Genomic DNA, 23,313 nt, shown 5'->3' on the forward strand with positions numbered 1-23,313 from the left:
CCCCCCACCGCCATCCAGCGTCGCGGCGGCGGGCGTCGTATCGATCGTCGCTGCCAGTGCGCACGGCGCGGCACGCACAGCTGGCGCCATCTTGCCCTGCCCGATCGCAGCGCGGGGCAGCGGGGGCGACGGAGCCGGGCAGTGATGCGATAGCTGGCCTCTGGCTGCCACCTGCTCCTCTGTACTCCACTGTACTCGGCGGCCGGACCGCTCCCCCCTGAGGCTCTCTCCCGCGACGGCGACGGCGGCGGCGGACGCGGCGCCTGCGAACACGACGACGGCGGCGGAGGCGGCGGGGCTGACGGAACACCCTCAGGCCTGAGCCCGCGGTCACTTCTCCAGGTGGGTCCCACGTCCTCCGCTTGCGTTCCGCCACCCCGCCCATTGGCGCTCACCTCTAGCGAAATGCCGCTCAGCTTATTCCGTGTGAGCCCGTACCACTCCTTTTCTTCGATGTGTCCGCCATGTTTCTTGGCGAAACCGGACTTGGTTCTCCTGCTTTGCCAGTGTCGCCACATATCACTTAATAAGTAAAGACTCTCAAACTACTACCGCCGACGTCGCCTACTTCACTTGCCCGTAACTCAGCAAAACTCTTGATTAGCGCGTACACACAAGAAACTCATTTATCAGGCAACATAAAATAAATATCGCCCACTAAATCTCATATTAATGGGCACGTTACAGAGAATGTAGAGCATGGCGCCTGTATCCAGAAATTTCCAATACTCTAACGCACTAACGGAGCTGTATAAAACCCCTAATCATTTTACAGGCGTATCTTGCAGAAATACAAAATAGCATCTAGACATTACTTACCTGCGAAACGAAAATTATTTTACATCGCGTTACAGCACAATCGCCTTCGCAGTAATACGGTATCGGATACTCACTCCCTACCTTAATCCACTCACGAACATTTTTGACGTGTTAAATATGTAATAAATACAAACATAGATTCTAAGAAGGTTAATTATCACGTAAGTTACGATCTCCGTCGGGACTGGAAGAAATCGATGTATATTATGAAAGTCATCTCAGTATCTCTCCACATTTGCGTAAAGCACAATGTCGCCCACGCCACCTACTTTTGCTCGCTCGTGCGTCTCCGAATAAAACTCAACAAAACTCATGATCTTCACGTGCATAGACGAATCGTAGATATAAGAATTTCAAGTACGACACGGAAGCATTTATCGCAGAAAATGAACAGTATGGTGGCTGTACCCAGAAATTTTTGACACTACTCCACTAAGGGAAATATGAAGGGCTTATTTCAATAGTGGTACAAGTCCATTACCTGCACTTTTCTGTCTATAATGCTTGTGAAATTAATGAGCCAAACAAACAGAAAGAAAGGTTCATCTCTAGCAAGAACCATGTGCTTGAATATTTCTGGTATCTTAACTACAGATTTTTCAGATTTTTCAGCTCTCATTTAACTTTAGGACTCTGTGTCTCAATATGAACAAAAATGGACTAGTACCACTATTGAAATAAGCTCATCATATATGAGTCACCTTAACACTTTATAGGCGTATTTTATAGACCTATGCGACACCACAGTACCCGTTACTCCCTAAGGGCGAAATATACTTTTTATACCGTACTGTTTCACAAATTTCGTAACTTCTACACTTCTAAGTTTCCACTACTCACTAGCAATTTAAAAACTCAGATTCATGTTCATTACACATGTCCTGCGTCAAAGAAATCTCTCTCCTAACTTGTTCAGAAACAACATGAATAAATGACTCAATAACGCGTTAAACGCAGCAGCTACGTATCAGTTTTGTACGACGTTAACAGTGCAATTTATAACAACGCAAGTCATCACAATTATTACTGACATGTTAAATGTGCAACGATTATACACTTTGATCTGAAAATGGCTAATGAGCAATCTAAACTAGTAAGTACAAAATTTACTGTCTCTACAGAGAATGATAAATTTTGATGCATTTTAAGAACATTGTCGCAGTGTTTTCCCATTTGATGTTAACCACAGTGTCGACAGCTTTGCGTGTAATTTAAGCGATACGTTTCGTATGCTTCAATTTTTCATCACATGTCAGATCTAAACATCTCACCTATAAAAGGTATTATAGGCCATGATGAAAGTATAGACGACACTAAAAGCAACATTCCAAAAGAACAGTTGTGTGAAATCATCAAAAATCAGTATGAAAATTTCTTAATTTTTGTTTGACAACGTATTGATAGCAAAACTCACAACTAATGCGTTCTGATTTAGTTGAAGGTGGAAGGAAATAGTAATTATAAGCGCTAACTATAGTTACAATACCCACTTTAACGGTATGGCAATTACTTCAGTAATATACTGCAAGATACAGCCAATTTCTGAGAGTGCGCCGTCAATCTGGAAAATCAGACCCATGACTTTTTTTCTGTTAATTGTGTGTTTCGCTGCCTCAGTAACCCCTGTGACTGGAATACACGACAGCTATGCTGTAAATAAGAAATACAAATTGCAGCAAACCAGACGAGTTCGCCTTCTTGCGATACGCCGACTCGGCTGCGTCCGGCAGCGCTTGCGTACGCTATTGATTTCTGATTCCTTTGCCGCTTACCGAAAGTCATTACTCCAAAGATGGTTAACTTCCTGTGCATTTAAATCGGTAACTCCTGTCAAATTTCTTTAATCCTTATGATCAAAGCGTACAGCGACTCTTTCTAACATGCGCCTACTTTGGCTATTATGTTTTATCTGGTACCGAGCTGTGCCCCACCTTATACTTCTGTAACTGCTATAAAAAACCATTCGTAAACTGTGAGATTTATTGACATAATCAATGCTCCTGTACCTAAAAATGTCTTGGTAGTAGTCGCGAAATTACAGGCATTTATGTACAGGAATTAAAGAACCCTTCCAGTTCCATGTTCCGAGCTTCCACCGAGAGTAATATACATCGATAACAAAATTCCTGTGCTGGTACCGAGTGAGACGGTAGAAATCGCTTCGACTCAAGGGATTCAAAAGCATTACTACAGTCTTTAGCTGATTTCTATTTGCTTCTTTAAACAATAGAAGAGGAAAAAAGTTATAATTTCTTACGACGTAGCATTAGTCCTTCTCCAAAGGTGAATGGTCAGTACGGGTGACTGCCATGGGTGGACCCGGGTTCGATTCCCGGTGTTACTAGAAACTTTTCCTTGTTTGGAAGACCGGAACGAGGCCCACTCTGCCTAGCGCGGCCAATGGAGGAGCCGAATGGTAGCTACTCCAGGTCACCACAGCTGACAACGAGAGAGCGGTGTGATGACACCACGGCTTTCCATATCGCATCCAATGACGCCATAAGGAGGTGACACGGCGGTCGGTCGATACCGATGAACACGCTAGGTCCTGTGAACGGAGTTTACCTTGCGACACGGCATTCGATCACTACTATTTTAATATAAATCTAACAGTTCCTTGTTTTAGAGCACAAAGTTAATACTTCTTGCCTATTTTCTTGCAAGGTCAATAAAAACCAAGTTGTTGAGCCCCATCAGAACATTAACCCTCACTCTCCATCCATCGATTCATTGAACCTCCTGCATGTCCTCACGGCCAGTTTACTATCAATGCAAACGCTCAGGCTTCTGGTCTCTAGAGTGACACAGCAGTATTACGAGGGTAATCCGAAAAGTAAAGTATCCTATTTTTTTTATTAGTACATAGACCTGTTTATTTCTACAATGGTTTACATCAGTTTACAGCTTGAACATTTAGCTGTTTTTCGACATAATCACCATTTCTGTCGCTGCATTATTGTAGGCGATGTGGCAGTTTTTGTATGCCCATGTCATACCAGCTCGCCGCCATGCTGTTCAGAAAGTTATGAACCTCTTCTTTCACCTCGTTGTCGGATCTGAATCACTTTCCGGCCAAATGTTCTTTTAGCCTAGGGAACAGGTGATAGTGACTGGGCGCCAAGTCAGGACTATAGGATGGATGTTCCACTGAAACTGTTGCAGGAGAGCAACGGTTTGCGGAGCGATGTGTGTGCGAGCGTTGTCATGGAGAATGTGTACGCCCTTGCTCAACATTCCTCTTCTCCGGTTCTGAATTGCCCGTTTGAATTTTTTCAGAGTCTCACAGTACCTGTCAGCGTTAATTGTGGTCCCAACGATTCAGCTCCGACGATGAGGTGAAAGAAGAGGTTGATAACTTTCTGAACAACATGGCGGCGAGCTAGTATGACATGGGCATACAAAAACTGCCACAGCGTCTACAAAAATGCATCGACAGAAATGGTGATTATGTCGAAAAATAGCTAAATGTTCAAGCTGTAAGCTGACGTAAACCATTGTAGAAATAAACAGGTCTATGTACTTATAAAAAAGTAGGAGACCTTACTTTTGGGATTACCCTGGTATAATCTTCCGTGCTGTGCATTCAACACCATGATTAATTTGTACCGGACGTATGTGACACAATATCTGCTCACCGAGCGACTGCTACAGAACTTTACACGCAATGTTCTTCCTCACATAATGAATTTTCGCGTGGGCCGTAGTGCTCTGGCTGTTGAACTGACAGGTTCAGTCATTCTTTATATTTAGCGTCTCGCTCCGGAATGATGTACCAGCCACAATTACGTCCATTTTTAGGGTTACGTGCTTCAGTCGGTAAAAACGAAACCCTTATTGGATTACTTTGTTGTCCTTCTTTACGTCTGTCTGTTTACAGACCTTTTTCTCAGGAATGGGTAGAGGTATCAAGTTGAAATATATTTGAAATACTAGCGTGTACACTCCCTTGACGCTGTATAACTTTCAGACTTGTAAGTCAATGCAATCAAAACGTACAGTCATTTATGTCACATATTTCGATACTCGAAACCTGACTCATCAAAACCAACAGATTAATCATCTATATACATAATTAACTACTCGCATTATCGGGCTTCTTTATTCCTTCCCTCCACCCTAATCCCCAATTCTCCCTGCTAGATGAGAAGATATGTTTTGTTCTGTTTTGCAAGTTTTTCCGGTGCCACACCAGTGAACATTTATTTAATAAAGACGCGGAGGTCCCTTTCTAACGAAAGTGATTCGTTGTTCTTTCAACATTTCAATTATCTTCATTTCCATCGTCCCACAGCTAAAAAGTGCTTTGCAATATTTGTGTTTACTTCATCTACTCGGTTATGAGATACGATTTTTACATAGCTAAGTAAGAGGTTTTTCTGTCATAACGTGAGCATCGTCTTTTCCCTGCCGGAGAATGATCCATTCTGAGACACTTATTTTTCCTAAACTATCATACAAAAGTGCGCTACAATTAATTGTATATCTGTAGCATTTTTTCCAGTTAATCATAGAAAACTTTCCAAATAATAATCTATGCCATTAAATTTTCAAAGATATTGAGCGACGTAACTGCACTTTTATCAGGCTTATCTGCTATGAAGCCTTGTTTGAGTAGACCCTCAGGGCCTCGCCATCTTGAAACACTGGGTCAGCCGTGATGGCTGGACGGATTAGCTAAAGGGCAGGATAAACTGGACAAGACCAGTGTTCTGGTACATCCGCTGCTACCACAGCTATTATAATAGTGCACGTGTTCGTAGCTTCGTTTGGAATGTTCGTTGTTCTGTGGCCGACAAATCATTTCACTATCTGCCATAAGGACCTTATCACTCATGCGCATCACCCACTATCAAGCTTTCTGGCTAGCGCTTATGTACACGTCCAACGAATCACATAATTGCATTCTTATGCAAAAGACAATTACGATCCTTGTCGGACACTCCGAACCCAAAGGTATCGTAAACAATACGGATATATCTAGACAAAAAACTTTCTTGTAGGGGATGGATAAAATAAAAGTAGCCTGGCCTTAAGATGGCCAGTCCAAACTTACAACATCCGCCCCAGATTGAGGGAGCTAGTTCACACTGTGAGGAAACTGAGTTATTGTGTATGGAAGCTTGTTGATTCCAACAAGTGTTAAAATCTCTAGCAAGTGGTATGTTCCACTTCGCCAGCAGTTTCCACAAAGCCACCTATTTCAGTGTGATAAGACTCATTTGCAGCCGCAGGTATTCACTTCTGAAGGTCGATGGTTTTTAATTGTGTTTAATGCCATTACAATGACGTTTTAAGCTTCTTATTTCGAATTCTTCGATACTGAAATACACTCTGTAGGTTACACCCTCTTGTTCATGAAATTATTTAATGAATATCATTATTATGAAACTAATGAACCCCTAATCTGACATCGTTATGAAGAGAAAATGAAGGAAAATGCTACAGGGAACAAACTAAAATGTAAGGAACCGTCTTGAGGAAGTTGCATAGCATTATTGTAGGAACATGTCACGTCGGAGCTGGACAAATGAAGACAACTGAATTGAATGTTCTCATGTTGACAAGTTAGAAAGAGCGGTCTGTTTTACTTTGTAAAAAAATTTCTGTATCCAAGATCGCATAAATTGTTCTTTGTTTTTGACAGTGGATTTCGACAGATATAACTGTCATCTTCTGGTTCTGAAAATAAAAGTAATGTGTCCAGTGTTAAATTTATTGGCCATTTTAATTGTTATCTTGTATTTGATGGCTTTAAGTCATCATAAAAAGAATGGTGAATTGAAAAATTTCATTGACTATAGGACTCGTAGTTTCAGTGTAAGAATACGCCTCCCTTCCTCAATCAACGATGCTAGCACAGCAATTAGCGCTATAAGAAATTATAGCCTTAGGATCTTTTCTTCGTTTAATAATTCCACTTTCCTTGGTAAAAAAATTGTCTATAGCCAAGTTTGCATAAATTCTTCTCTATTTTTGACAACCGGTTTCGACAGATATAACTGCCGTCTTCTGGTCTTCAAACATTTTTTGTTACAAAAGGTGTTCATTGCGATTAGAACCTCATTCCATGTTGTCATAATGATGGATAAAATGGAGCACATTATGCAAAGGTTTGTCAGAAATGAAACATTTACAATTAAGAATCATCTTGTGCATATGGCTATGTACAAATACGTGGCGCTCAAAGACGGTTTTTGAGTCTTAAAAATCACAATATACAGGAAAATGCATGTCTGCAAGCTGTTGACGTTTGCGTGACATGTTCCATACACTGACGATCCAACTTAGATTAGGAATATGGTTTAAATTCATCTGAAGTGGACCATCAATGTATGGAACATGTCACGCAAAGGTAACCGGATGTGCATATGAGCATTTTACTGTATATTGTGATTTTTAAGACTTAAAAATCACCTGTGAGCCCTACGTATACGGACATGGCCACGTGCTTAAGGGCTGTTTAATTACAAATGTTTTATTTCTGACATACTTCTGCATCATGTGCTACATTTTACCCACTATTATGACAACATGGCATGAGGTTCTGACTTACAATGAAAATGTTGTGCAAGAAATATTGTTTGAAGATCAGCAGACAATAGTTCTATCTGTCGAAGCCGGTTGTCAAAAACAGGGAAGAATTTATGCAGTTGCGGCTGTATAAAGCTTTTACTAAGAAAAGTGGAATTATTAAACGAAGAAGAGATCCTAAGGCTATAATTTCTTATACCGCCAATGGCTGTGCTCCTTCAGACTCATTCAGGAAGGGAGGCGCATTCTTACACTGAAACTACGGGACCTGTTTTCAATGAACTATTTCATCTCATCAGTTTACCAATCTTTTTTATGACAGCTTAACACCTTCAAATAGTAGATCTCAATTAAATTGATCAATAAATTTAATATTGAACACATTACTTGCATTTTCCACACTTCTCAAATGTTTTGAGGACTGTGCATCGGACTTATTTATTTGCAGCAATGGTTTAATCTGCTGACAAGTTGTGTTGAAAAAAGTATAAAAAATAATTATTATGTTTCAGTTTCTTGTATTTTGCAGTTATCTTCAGTATGTGGATGAGACACTGAACTCAAGAAACTGAATATCAATTTTGGAACACGTATTGTGTTCGAGTATAATGACTTTTCTGGAGACGAGAAATCTACTCTGTAGGAATCAGCATGGGTTTCGAAAAAGACGGTCATGTGAAACCCAGCTCGCGCTATTCGTCCACGAGACTCAGAGGACCATAGATACGGGTTCACAGGTAGATGCCGTGTTTCTTGACTTCCGCAAGGCGTTCAATACAGTTCCCCACAGTCGTTTAATGAACAAAGTAAGAGCATATGGACTATCAGACCAATTGTGTGATTGGATTGAGGAGTTCCTAGATAACAGGACGCAGCATGTCATTCTCAATGGAGAGAAGTCTTCCGAAGTAAGAGTGATTTCAGGAGTGCCGCAGGGGAGTGTCATAGGACCGTTGCTATTCACAATATACATAAATGACCTTGTGGATGGCATCGGAAGTTCACTGAGGTTTTTTGCGGATGATGCTGTGGTGTATCGAGAGGTTGTAACAATGGAAAATTGTACTGAAATGCAGGAGGATCTGCAGCGAATTGACGCATGGTGCAGGGAATGGCAATTGAATCTCAATGTAGACAAGTGTAATGTGCTGCGAATACACAGAAAGATAGATCCTTTATCATTTAGCTACAAAATAGCAGGTCAGCAACTGGAAGCAGTTAATACCATAAATTATCTGCGAGTACGCATTAGGAGTGATTTAAAATGGAATGATCATATAATGTTGATCGTCGGTAAAGCAGATGCCAGACTGAGATTCATTGGAAGAATCCTAAGGAAATGCAATCCGAAAACAAAGGAAGTAGGTTACAGTACGCTTGTTCGCCCACTGCTTGAATACTGCTCAGCAGTGTGGGATCCGTACCAGATAGGGTTGATAGAAGATATAGAGAAGATCCAACGGAGACCAGCGCGCTTCGTTACAGGATCATTTAGTAATCGGGAAAGCGTTACGGAGATGATAGATAAACTCCAGTCGAAGACTCTGCAGGAGAGACGCTCAGTAGCTCGGTACGGGCTTTTGTCAAAGTTTCGAGAACATACCTTCACCGAAGAGTCAAGCAGTATATTGCTCCCTCCTACGTATATCTTGCGAAGAGGCCATGAGGATAAAATCAGAGAGATTAGAGCCCACACAGAGGCATACCGACAATCCTTCTTTCCACGAACAATACGAGAATGGAATAGAAGGGAGAACCGATAGAGGTACTCAAGGTACCCTCCGCCGCACACCGTCAGGTGGCTTGCGGAGTATGGATGTAGATGTAGATGTAGATAACATTGTTTGTGTAAATAAAGTCTAGCAAACGTTATTTTTCTCAAGTTTATTCTCTCTTTGGATAGCTCCCTCTGTCATTGTTGTTGTTGAGGGGCTTCAGATCGAAAAGTTTGATGCAATGTCTACGTTATTCCGTGCGAGTCTCTTCACACCTGCATAACTATTACAACCTACGTACGTTTCCAACCGCTTACTTTACTTGAACCATGATCTCCCTCTAATATCCCACCCAATGTTCCACTACCAAACAGACGATTTCTTGATGCCTGGGATGTGTCCAATCCACCGATGCCTCCTTTTAGTGAAGTCGAGCCATAAATTTATTTCTTCCACCTATCGACTCAGTACCTCCTCATTTACTCGTTCCACGCTTGTAACCTTCAGTATTCTTCTATAGCAACACATTTAGAATACTTTGCATCACTTCCTGTGTGCGCAGTTTCTCATCCACGTTTCACTTCCGCACAAGGCTATACGCTGTACACTACATAAGCATCTTCAGAAAATACTTCCTAACATTTAAAGTCATAATCCACGTTAACAACTTTCTCTTTTTCCGAAATGATTTTCTCTCTACTGCCAATCTGCATTCTACATCCTCTCTACTTTGGCCATCGTCATTTTGCTACCCAAATAACAAAACTCATAAACCACTTTTGGTGCTTCATTTCCTAATTTCAATCTTCCTTCATCACCTGATTTAATTCGACAACATTCTATTCACCTCGTTTTACCTTTTCTAATGTTGATGTTATAATCTCATTAATAGATGCTATCAATTCCATTCAGCTATTCTTCCACGCCCTTTTCTGTTTTTGACAGTATTATAATGCCGTCAGCAATTCTCAAAGGTTTTATTTCGTCTTTCTGAACTTTAATTTCCTTTACAAATATCTCCTTAGTTCCATATACTGTTTACTCATTGTACTGATAAAATAAGATTGGGAAGAGTCTACATCCCTCTTCCGTCTCTTCTGAAATGCTGCTTCCATTTCATGCCCTTCGACACTTGTAACAGCAATCTGGTTTCTGCACAAGTTGTAGCCAACTGTTCGCTCCCTGTATTTTATCCCTGCTACCTTCAGAATTTCAAAGAGTTTATTCCAGTCAACATTTTCGAAAGCTTACCGTAATCCTACAAACGCTATAGGTTTTCCTTTCTTCAACCTGTTTCGCAGGGTAAGTCCCAGGATCAGTATTGCTTTGTGTATTTCTTCGGAACTCAATCTCATCTTCCCAAAAGAGGTCGGCTTCTACCAGCTTTCCCATTCTTCGGCAAGTTATTTGTGTCAGTATTTGCAGCCTTGGCTTAGTAAACTGATGATTCAGTAATATTCACACCTGACGATGTGCGTTCTTTGGAGTAGAAATTTTTACATTTTTCTTGATGTCTGAGAGTATATCGCCTGCCTCATATATATGTTGCACACTGGGTGGAACAGTTTTGTCATAGCTAGCTATCCCAAGAGATAATGCAGAGGGTATAGGCCTTACATTAACCCCTTAATTACCGCTAAAGAAGTATAAACAGATGGACAGTCTCTTCTTTCCAGTTGATATTCAGCAACAAAATGTAAAGGAGATGGTGTAAGTTATTGGCATGTAACTGTTTTAGACCGGAAATGTGTCTGTACACTATGTCAAAATTCGTAAAAATTGGTTTATTCGGTGGTCGTGGAAGAACATTCAATGCGCAAGAATATAGTTTGAGATCTCAAACAAGGTGCGCTCTAATATGGCACCAAAAATAGGACCTTGGTGATGTAATAAGTGTTGTGCCTTGTTCTCTTTCCTTAGTCTCGCATTTGTGTCAGATTACTAAAGTAATCAGAGTAAAGATTGCAGGCATACATTGTACATACGTGCTAAAATAACTTTTTAATACGTCGTCGCGCCAGTAATCAGCTGTGCTTTTACACATAAACTCAGTCAAGAGAATGTTTATCTCACTGCAACGGAGACTAGAGTGTATAAACTGGCGTGTAGAGCGTCAGGCTGTAATTCTGCTGCGGTGCTCTGGTTAATCGCAAAATTTTATCTTCAAATTTAGCGACAAACCCTCTCCTATGCCGATTCCATCGGTCAGGCTAAAGAAACCGTCTCAGTCGATTTATCCGGCCGTAGATACAAATTCGTTCGATGTAAGCTCGCTATAAACATGGTACAAGGTCTACCAAGAATACCCAACACTTTCTCAGTGATTCGACATACCAGCCTAATGTTTCTTGATGTTTTGTGTGCTTTCTTTAGACCTCATAGTTAAAGCACGTAGTTCTATGCGTTATGTACAGCGAAGAAACAGCGGTCTTAATAATAATTATTTATCTATTTTTAATCCCGACCCTAACAATTTGTATTTGACATATGACCTGCCCCAAGGATCACTTTCAGGCATATAGAAAAGTACAGTAGTGATGTTAAGAGAAGGTTGAACTCGATCTCGGTTAAGGTATAAAATCAGTTCTTGCAGCGTCTATTTAACAATATAACTAATGACGAACTTTACTATTGTGTATTTTGTATCATACTGATTCAGAGGCGGCAAAGTTAAACGGAACAGACAGTGTCTCGAGAAATGATTATACGACAAATGTTAACAAAAGTGAAGCAAGGGTAATGGAGTCTAGCTGAATTACGTCAGGCGACGCAGAAGGAATCAGATAAAGTATTGAGGCCTTAATTTAATAGACGAGTTTTGTTTCTTGTACAAGGCAGGCTGGCAGGGAGAGCTGCTTCAAATCAGTCTTCGGACTGAATGCCCCAAAGACAATAACGCCTACAGCCACTCTCATTTTTTATATAGTACTCACGCACATGAAACTTCAGCTTAAGAAAACTGTAGCTTCCATAACAAGAATAGAATGAAAGAAGAAGAATAGGAAGATGAAACCTCAATACACACAGCTGCTGCCGCAGATGGGAATTTTCATCTCTCTTTCTTTAAAATTATTCCTCTGAGTGGATTTAATACTCCTGTTTCTGAACTTTTTATTAATTTTTCTTTGTTTTATTTATACCTTACTCCAGTCAGCCATTTCGGTACCTCTTTTTCTGAACGTTACTGGCTTTTTGTGGAGGGACACTACTATTTTGTAACCTTAATACTTCTGATCAAAATTTTCTTTCATATTCTCTATTATTTTTCTGGCGTTCAATTTGCACAACAGTCGCCGTAAACAGCAATTGTGATTCATGTTTCTTTTAATATGCGTTGCTCGTTTTTATATTCATCTTTACTGTTGCTAGCTGATTCTTGAGGGTAATTACTATGACTTCCCGTTCACATTATTACTTCTTGATATTCTTTCTTTAATTGGAGTCGATGATCACAAACATTGTCGTCATTCTACTTCTTTCCGTCAGTGACGACTACCTTCAGATCAGTTAAAAACTTACCCTAATGTAACAAAGCCTGTTCGGTAGCTTCAGCAGGTGTAACATAGAACTGATTGCTGGAGAGAGTGCGTATTTCAGTTCTTAATTCCTTTCTTAACGAAATGCGTAGAATATCACATTCCAATACGCAATGTCAAAGGAATTATTTCTGCGACTGTTTTAATTTCTTAGTCTTTCTTCCGTTACCAGGCATGAAGACAATATCACACTCGTACGTTGATTACCCTTGTACGAAGCCGAAATGATAGGCATCGATTGTCTCGACCACGCCTAGGCTGGAAATCATTGTACCGACTGGAGGCCTGCGTTCATAAATCTCCTGGCGTTTTTCTTCCTGTGGAGGCACAGATAGTCATCAGCCTGCTTTATATCTCAGTCTAAACCGAGAAGGACTCTCTTCCTATAGTAACTGCTGCCGACTAGTTTTGTAATAGACACAGTGAAAGCGGCAGAATCTCGCGCACGTTTCCAAAATATGTTTTGTGGTTGGTTTCAACAGCCATTGTCATCTGTGGGATGTTTGTGTATATCAGGACCACAACGTCGATTTTTCTTGACACATGTGCACTTCTACGAGGGCTATTCGGAAAGTAGGTCCTGATCGGGCATGAAATGGAAACCACAGCAAAAATGCTACGAAGCGTTGCACGGATGTGTTCCATTGTGTCTCTAGTATGCCCGCCACGTCGCTATTTCAGTTCTGAGCGCACAGTGAGCACGCAAAGATGCCCAGGAAATAGTCTCTCCCACCAAGTAAGTGGGAATGATGAGCAATTTCGCCTGATGTCATGCAGCCCACATAACTATCATGCGTTTCCTCCTTCACGACATATCTCGGCCGCACTCTGCAGGGGCAATGAAGATGCTCCTGCAGCGTTTTCGATGGGAATTGTTTGATCACCCACAATACAGCCCGTAATTGGCTCCCCCTGAGTTTCATCTCTGCTCACATGAACCGCTGGCTATGAAGACAACTTTTTGGCACATACAATGAGCTCGCGACCAGCGAAGAGAATTTCCAGAAAGCACAGCCTTCTGTGACGAGGGTACTGGAAAGGTGGTACAGCGCAACGAAAAATGTCGAAGCGGCACCTCCGTAGAGAAGAAGCTGGAAGGCGTAGCTAACGATGCACAGAAAATATTTTCACAGTGGTTTTCATTTCGTAACCGATCGGACCTTACTTTCCGAATAGTCCTCTTACAACATTGAATTTTGTGATGTAACGTCAAGCAGTGATTTTGTGAATTACACAAGCAGTAATAACGATTATATTCGTCGTGAAAAAGAAATTTCGTCGTTTGAATGCCTATGTAGTCTATCAAGGGTCTGGAACATCGCAATGCTGCAGATATATGTCAAATCTTATATTCATCTTTCCTAAACGAATACATCTGGAAATATTGGACCTGTACTGCCACGTCAGTTCTTGATGATTTTAGAAATCTGTGTGATTAAATTCATTGTTCTCCTTCACCTTATCTGATTTTAAAATGAATTTATTGAAAATTACGAAAAGTTACGTCCTTCTGGTAACTAAATTATCTGTTTCCTCAAGTTGGAGCAATGCAGTTTGGAACCTGTTCTACATCCACCGTTACGTACATACTCCTCAAGCCACCGTACGGTGTCTGGCGGGAGGTACCTTTTACCGCTAGTGGGCTTTCGTTTTCCGTTCTCCTCGCAAATAGAGCGAGGGAAAGACGACTGTCTACATACCTCCATACGAGCCCTAATTTCTGTTATCTTCGTGGTCCTTATGCGATATGTACGTCGACGGTAGTAGAATCGTTCTGCAGTCAGCTTGAAACGCTGGATCTCTAAGTTTTCTCAGTAGCGTTCCTCCAAAAGAACGTCGCTTTCTTTCCGGAGATTCCCATTTGAGTTCCCGAAGTATCTCCGTAATATCTGTGTGTTGATAAAACCTACCGATGATAAATCTAGCAGCTCGCCTCTGAAATGCTTCGGTGTCTTCCTTCAATCCGCCCTGGTGCGGATCCCAGATACTCGAGCAGTACAAAATTGTTAAGGCTTTCGTGGCCACTTGTTGACAAACTGCCTATTGGCTTCTGTCTCGGGTTCCATGCCAACATAAAATTTATCGTGGAATTAAAAAAGGACAAAAAACTGCCATTTCTAGATGTGCTGGTCACAAGGGATGGTGAAAACTTGGGACACAGCGTGTATCGAAAAGCGATAGACACGGACCGATACCTGCAAAAACTATCAAACCACCACCCGAGCCAGAAAAGAGGCATGATTAATGCGCTCGTAACACGAGCAGGACGAATATGTGAGCCGCAGCACCTCAGACGCGAAATGCAACACCTGGAAAGTGTTCTGAGGAGCAATGGGTACTCCACAAGTTATATTAGAAGTGTAACAGAGCCAAACACTCGGCGAAGTAAGGAATCAGAAAAAGAAATGTCGGGTACGGCCTTTCTGCCATACATTCCCAGGAGTGACGGACAGAATCGGCCGCATATTGCGCAAACATGGCGTAAAGACGATTTTCAAACCGACAACGAAGATCAAAGAGTGTCTTAGATCGGCAGAGGAGAAAAGGGACCCGCTTGCAATGTCGGGAATATACCGTATACCATGCGCATGCGGAAAAGTTTTTGTTGTAATAACTGGACGATCAATCAACATCAGGATCAAAGAACATAAGCGACATTGCCGGTTGGGGCAGATGGAGAAATCGGCCGTGGCGGAGCACGCACTGAGTGAGACCGACCACGTAATAACATTCGCCGACACCGAAGTTCTGGCTGTAGAGAAGCATTATCATACGCGCTTGTTCAGAGAAGCTGTAGAAATACAAAAAACAAGCGAACAGTTTCAACAAGAAAGAGGAAAGCCTTAAGGTAAACGAATCCTGGCTTCCCGTACTGCAGCGAACGACCATCGCAGGTAGCAAGAGGAGAACCGCACCGGAAATGACCGCGGAGAAGCCCTCGGACGTTGGCGCGCCAGGTGCATATAGTCTGCGGTCGCGAGCTCGGCTCCAGTTCACCACCGGCAATGGAGGGTGAAGCTTTGACAATGTCAGCCACTCGTGCTGGCGAAACGTCAGTAAAATCATTAGATGAACGTCGGCCGAAGAACCCGAGACAGAAGCCACTCGAGCAGTACTTAAGAATGGGTCGCTCTAGTCTTGTATAAGCAGTCTCCTTTCCAGGTGAACCACACTTTCCTAAATTCTCCCAATGAACCGAAGTTGACCATTCGCCTTCCACTGTACAATCCTTATATGCTTGCTCTGTTTCATTCCACTTTGCAACGTTACACCTTAGATATTTAATCGAGGTCGTATGTCAAGCAACACACCGCTAATGCTGTATTCGGACATTACGGGATTCTTTCTCATCTGCATTAACTTATATTTTTCTACATTTACAGCAAGTTGTCATTCGTCGCACCAGCTAGAAGTTTTATTCTGAAGAAACTTTTAATAGCTAAGGTCTCATTCAGTAGTATTGATTCCTTATGATCGGTTCAACAGTTAAGACTTAAAGAACTTGTCTTAAAGAACTTGTTATTAGTCTTACTGTTCCATTTTGATTATATCATACATACCATGCTGACATTATAGAGGGCAGTGTGCAGCACTTTCCACACAGGTTTGTTAAAAAACCGGTTTGTCACAAATAAAATAACAAATTAAAAAGCGCCTTGTGTAACTAAGGTGTCCACACACACAACATTCCACTGATGTCTGTTAGATGATGAATTGCGTAAGAGTGCACAGGTGTTCAAAATAGCTCTAAGCACTATGGGACTTAACATCTGAGTTCACCAGTCCCCTAGACTAGGAACTACTTACACCTAACTGACCTAAGGACATCACATACATCCATGTCCGGGGCAGGATTCGAACCTGCGACCGTAGCAGCAGCGCGGTTCCGGACTGAAGCGCCAGCCGGGGTGGCTGAGCAGTTCTAGGCGCTTCAGTTTGGAACCGCGATGACTGTCACATGATAGATTATGAACTAATACACATCCATACACTGACGGTACACGTTTATACTTCACAGATGTATACTTCATAAAAAGACAAACCTTCGTCACATTTCAAAACTTATGTAACAGTGTCAGAAATCAGAGTAGTCGGACATCTAAACTTAGGTTTCCCCTGATTTCGCTAAATCGTTTCAGACGTTTGCCAGGTTTGTTCCACTGAAAGGGCAGGGCCGATTTACTTCTCCATCTTTCCACTATCCGAGCTCGAACTCCGTCTCTAATGACCTCGTTGTCGACAGGTAGTTAAACACTAATATCCTCTTACTGTCTTCGATCTCTTTATATAGGCTACACTGTGGTCGAAATAAAAACGGTCCGAAAAATATTTCATGCACCGTAAGACAGGTATCTCACTTTACACCATCCACACCAAATGCTTTTAATTTGTTCTTGTTTGGATACTTTGCTCCAGTTGCACACTTTTAGGAACTGATAGGAGCGGAGTTCTTTGACTGAAAATACATTTCTTCGCCTGTGATGGTCTACTTGTAATACCGCCCTTGTTTTGGCTCTATTGAGCAGTATTCGTCCTTCCTATATTGCAGAATCCTTACCTTTCCTGTATTACTTGGTCGTTCAGTCTTGTTTTAAGGAGTCGTTATTCTCCTTCCGCTACTTCTTGTTACCTTCGTGTCGGGCTCGGTGGTCGACCGGTAAAGTGCCTGTCTGGAATTCAAGACAAAGCGTGATCGAAAGCCGGTCGCATCAGGGAAGTTTCAGTTTGCTTTTAATCTAGCTTTCACTTCTCAAATATACGAGGACTGAACGTTAAACTTAGCTCCCCTTTCCCTGGTTGCGTAACACGGATAGATTAAGGACACGCAAGTCACCGGAGTGGCATCTAATTGAAAGACTCACACGCGGCCATTTAATCACACCAATCAGCTTCGTCTTTGCTTTGTTTACCCTTAATCCACAATTCTCTTCATTCTTTTCCACTGCTCTCGTAACTCTTCTTTATTTGTGGACAGGCGGCTCATGTCGTCTACAAAGCTGAACATTCATAACAGTCCGCCTCCAACTTTACTCCTTTTCCAAAATTTTCTTTCAGTTTCATTATTCTTCTTTGACGCACAAACTGAACGATAAGAATTAAAAGCTGTAACTCTGTCTTATCTCAGGACATCAAATTAAACACCTTACAGCCGTTTAGTTTCCAACCTTATTTTATTTGGCAACCAGTTTCAGCGTGTTACTACGACATCTTCAGGGCCCGACGTGTAGGAAGATGCTAGCTCGGTTATGATCAAAGATGGCGTAGTAAAACGCTGAAACTGGCTGCCAAATAGAATAAGGTTGCGTACTAGACGGCTCAAAGGTGTTTAATTTGACATCCTGTATCGAACAGTCCCGCATCCATCTCTAAAAAGATGGACATACAGAGACTGTCTTACCTCTGTCTTGACACGAGCCTGTACTTCTTGTCCTTCCAAATTTTTACTCTGACTTTGCTTTTGACCACTTGGGTGCGCTTCTTCTGCGTCTGCTTCTACATGAATACTGCAAAAACCACCCCACTGCGACTGGCGGAAGTACTTTGTGTAGCACTATCATTTCCCCCTTTTCCTGTTCCACTCGCGTATGGTGCACAGGAAGAACAATTCGTGGTAAGCATGCGTGTGAGCTCGAACTTCTCTAGCCGGTCGGTGTGGCCGAGCGGTTCTAGGCGCTACAGTCTGGAACCGCGCGACCGCTACGGTCGCAGGTTCGAATCCTGCATCGGGCATGGATGTGTGTGATGTCCTTAGGTTAGTTCGGTTTAAATAATTCTAAGTTCTAGGGGACTGATGACCTCAGATGTTAAGTCCCATAGAGCTGAGAGCCATTTGAACCATTTCTACGAGCGTAGCCTTTCTAAACTTGAACAGTAAACCGCACTGCGATGCAAAACGCCTCTCTTGCAGCATCTGCTACTGGAATTGGCTGAGCACCTCCGTGTGGTTTTAGCTCTTGCTAAATGAACCTGTAACGAAAAGTGTTGTCCTTCTTTAGATCTGTATATCCTCTGTCTTATCTGGTACTTACCACAGACTGACGAAGAATATTCACGTAGTGGTCGAACTAGAATTTTTTAAGCTACGTCCTTGGCTAGAGGACAAAGTTTCCTGAGTATTCTTCCAGTGAATCTCAGTCTAATATCTGCCTTACCTGCTATAATCCTACATTTGTTTTTGCTGAGGGTCAACTACTAGTTCCTAGTCACTACATCTCGATCATCTAGAGGTCTGTCTGCACTTCGCTATCATTTTCTGGCGTTGCAGCTCCTCTGTATACAACAGCATCACCGTGAAAAGTCTCATGACATATTGGTGGAAGACAGTACTGTACCACTTCCAACGCGACCGTGTGCAGTACCGATACACAGGGTGGTCGGAAATTCCCATTACAGACTTCTAGGACGTGTAGAGGGGAGTGAGTACATCGTATTTTGAATAGGGACACATGTCCGGAAACTTCATCCGACGAGACTACAGACCGTCAAAGTTATGGGCGCGGGCGTCTGTAAATGCACAGATCCACAGGGTGATTCTGTGAAGATGTTACAGGCTTTCTGGAATGATGGAGAACGATAAATGTATTAATTTGAAGTAAGGATCCCTGTATCGGAAACGAAAGAGTCGAAAGTTATAAACGAAAACTGTTCTGATACCTCTGACAGTCGAACACCTGTACGGGTTCTTGTGTTGCGAAGTGTGTAGGGCTGGTAACTTTCAGTGGTGGTAGTGTGGACATAAACGAGAAAAAATGTCCAATAAACATGGGCTCTAAATTGCATACCTGAGGAGCTGTGACCATTCGTTCATCTTCGCTAATGTGAAACACATCTGCTCTACTGAGCAAGTGTTCATACCTGTTAAGGTACGCAGTTTAGAGCCCACGTTCATTGGAAATTTTTTCTTGTTTTTGTCCATACTACCACCATTGAAAGTTACCAGCCCTACACCCTTCGCAACACAAGAACCGGTACATGTATTCAACTCTCAGAGGTATCAGAGCGGTTTTCGTTTATAACTTTCGAATCGTTCGTTTCCGGTACAGGGATCCTTACTTCATATTAATACATTTATCGTTCTCCATCATCCTAGAAAGTCTGTAACATCATCACGGAATCTCCCCGTGTATACGTACATTTACACACGCCCGCGCCTATAACTTTGACGTTCTGTAGTCTCGTTGGATGACGTTTCCGGACATGGGTTCCTATTCAAAATACGATGTACTCACTCACGTCTACAAGTCCTAGAAGTCTGTAGCGGGAATTTCCGACCACCCTGCATAGTGATCGAGCACAATACTGTTGTGGAGGCTTTAATTTCTTTCCACCCTACTCTGTCGAACACTGTTTCCAGGTTTACAGACACAAAAATTGCAGAATAGGCGCTGTGGTTTTCCTTTTGCTCACCGACGGATCGTACAACAACACACGGTTGCCGCGTGAGCTGAAGATAAGCACGGACGGAGTACGGGACAGGCGACGCATTACTGCTGAAAGCAGCTAATGAGTTTGCCATGTAGACAGACGCACACCGGACCGATCGTTATCAACGGCGATCGAACTCTCAGCTACATGGCGCCCCACCAAACAACGCACCGTCCACGGAAGCCGACGGACAAACACGGCCGATCGCTTCCGGCTTACAGCAAACAGCGATAGGTGCAGTTTACGGGGAAAATCTTCGCGTTAATCCTGTAGAGAGTACCGACAAGGCAATGCATACGGTTCTCACAGCTTCGACGTCACGTCCTGAATGCAAGGTCACACCAACCTTTCGTCTCTATGCAGCAGGGAAGACTGGGATTTAACCCACAAGTCACTGGAACACAAGCTAACGTTGGGGAAGAACGAGAAAGGAAATCGGCTGTATGTCTTTCAAAGGAATCATCCAAGCATTTCCAATTAAGTGATTTAGGGTAACCACGGAAAATTTAAATCTCGATTGCGAGACGAGTATCTGGAACGCCGTTCTCCCAGATGCTAGTGTCGTATCACAGCGCACTCGCAAACGATACGAGTGACAATACAGTGACCCCTGACTGAACAAACGAAGTGTGCTTTTTTTTGTTGTTTTTTTTTTGTAGGAGGGGGGGGGGGTTGGGGGCAGGGGGGGCTTCCGTCATCCAATTGGTCTGAGGTTGCCCGCTAGGAATTCCCCTCTCCTTATGAACCCTACATGCTCAATTCTTTGTTTGATCTATTCCAATCTCCGTCTCCCCTTGTAGTTTTTTTTTTCTCTCTCTCTCTCTACAGCTCCCACTACATCCATGGACGTTATTTCTCAGTGACTTACCACACGACCTATCATCCTGTTCCTTCTTGTGAATATTTACCAGGTTTACTGCGTCTCACCGATTCCGCAGAGAACCTCCTCGTCTTTTATATTATCCGTTCATCTACTCTTCAGCACCCTTCTATAGTACTACAACTCAAACGCTTTCTTTTCTGTTCCGATTTTCTCCAGTCCATGACGAACAACCGCATAACGCTGTGCTCCAAGCGATTATTCCCAGATATTTATTCCGCAAATTAATAAGGCGTAGTTTGATACTAGCAGACTTCTCTTGGCCGGGCGTACCCTATTTGCCTACGCTAGTGTGCTTTTTATGTCATCCTCGCTCCGTCCGTGACGTGTTACTTTGCTTCAAGACAGCAGAGTTCTTTCATTCGTCTGTTTCGTGTTCCCCAACTTTGATGGTAAGTGTACCACTAATCACATTTCTACTTCTCATTACTTTCGTCGCACTCCAAAAAAATGGCTCTGAGCACTATGGGACTTAACATCTGAGGTCATCAGTCCCCTAGAACTTAGAACCACTTAAACCTAACTAGCCTAAGGACATCACACACATCCATGCCCGAGGCAGGATTCGAACCTGCGACCGTAGCGGTCGCGCGGTTCCAGACTGAAGCGCCTAGAACCGCTCGGCCACATCGGCCGGCGTCGCACTCCGGTTCACTCTCAATAATTGTTTTGCGCTAAGTAGACTGTTCATTGGATTGAATAGTTCCTCTAAATCTTCTTCAGTTTCATTGACGATAGTAACATCGTAAACGAATCTTAAAACTGATATCCTTTCATCTGACTTTTAAGCCCACTGTTGAACCTTACTTTTTACCGTCATTACTCTTTCGATACAAAGACCGAAGAGTAGGGACGAAAGACTACATTCCTGCCTTACGCCAGTTTTAATCCGAGCACTTCGTTCTTGGTCTACTAGTCTTACTGTTTCCTTTAGGTTCTTGTACGTACTGTATAATACTGCCTGTCTTCCCCTACAGTTTACTCCCACTTTTCACAGTTCATCGAACATTGATGATCATATTACATTCTCTAAAGCTTTTTCTGGGCCGACTAATCCTATGGAGGTGCTTCGATTTTTCTCAAGTCTTGTTTCCATTGTCAGACGGTATGTTGGAACTACCTCTCTGGTGTCTTTACCTTTCCTAAAGCCAAAATGATCGTCATCTAACAGATTCTCAACTTCCTTTTCTGTTCTTCTGTATGTTTTTCTTTGCAACAACTTGGAACCACGGGCAGTTAGAGTGATTATGCGATGGTTCTCGTATTTATCTGCCCTCGCCATTATCACGATTGTGCGGATGAAATTTTTTCGAAAGTCTAAGGGTCTGTCCCCAGTCTCATATGTTGCACACACCAATTTGAACAGTCGTTTGATTTACATTTCTTAAATAAATTTAGCAATTCGGAAAGAATGTTTACCCCTTCTACCTAATTTGATCTCAAATCTTCCACAGCTCTGTCAAAGGCAGAATGTAATACTTGTTCCTCTATTACGTAAGACAGCGAATATGCTAAAGAAAAGAAAACATTACATTTACCCCAAGGACGAGCGGCAGGGCTGATAATGTTCTCAATATACAGGGGTCTCAGAGGGAACTATTAATATTCACGGACGTGAAAGGAACGCTAATACGGAACGAAGAAGTCTAGTAAACATGAGCTGTAAAATGCATGCCTTAATAGCTATGGGCGCTTGTTCATCTTTGCTACTGTGAAACACATCTCTTCTCCGGAACTAGTTCTCATAGCTCTCAATAACGAATTTTGGAGTCCATGTTTACTTGACAATCTTTCCTTGTTTTCGTCTATACTACCTCCTCTCAAAATATGGAAAGGAATAACTTGCAGTATAATAGATTTGCTTCGCAGTGTCGAAGACGAACAAGTACTCTTAGCTCTTAAGAGACCGTGTTGACTAGGCTTACTATGATGTCCCTAAATACTGGCATCCTGGGACACCCTGTATGTAAACAGTTAACATATGCGTCAGTTACATTATCAGACTGTTCGGTTATGATTTACATTACTTGACATCCACGCTTAACCCGAAGTGAAGTGAGGGTTTTATTTGTCAATCACATATTACGAACTTCGGTTAGGACCTCACTGTGAACAGTAGTAGTCAGCTTAAATTGTCGCTATGAAATATAAGTTCCATATCAATAATCATTTGCGGTCATTAGTTCCTTATCTTCTCAAATTGGAAGGGAGAGAAGGAGGAAGGGGAAGTTCTACGTTCCGTCGATGACTAGGTCATTAGAGGTGGAGCGCAACCTTGTAATGCGGAAGGAGTTCGAGTGGAAGCATCTGTGACCTTTTCAACGGAACGACAACAGTAATTATCTTAAGCTATTTAGCAAAAATCTCAGAAAACCTAAATCCTGGATTTGGTTCACCATTATATCGA

At 42.3% G+C, this 23,313-nt stretch overlaps 1 protein-coding gene across 4 annotated transcripts in view; it reads left to right on the top strand.

Moving 5' to 3' along the window:
- The window catches only part of LOC126416167 (synaptotagmin 1-like), a 986,421-nt gene that overhangs the window by 609,090 nt on the left and 354,018 nt on the right, over positions 1–23,313 (top strand). For 2 of the 4 annotated variants that reach the window (XM_050083736.1, XM_050083734.1), the window contains exon 1: positions 121–342. The exons of 1 other annotated variant lie outside the window; for it this stretch is intronic. The gene's annotated coding sequence lies outside the window, so the exon portion shown is untranslated. Of the gene's footprint in view, positions 1–119; positions 343–23,313 lie in introns of those variants that run through there. One more of the 4 variants, XM_050083737.1, reaches the window with a different exon arrangement.

This window comes from Schistocerca serialis, chromosome 8 (assembly GCF_023864345.2).
Source record: "Schistocerca serialis cubense isolate TAMUIC-IGC-003099 chromosome 8, iqSchSeri2.2, whole genome shotgun sequence".
Taxonomy (NCBI): domain Eukaryota; kingdom Metazoa; phylum Arthropoda; class Insecta; order Orthoptera; family Acrididae; genus Schistocerca; species Schistocerca serialis.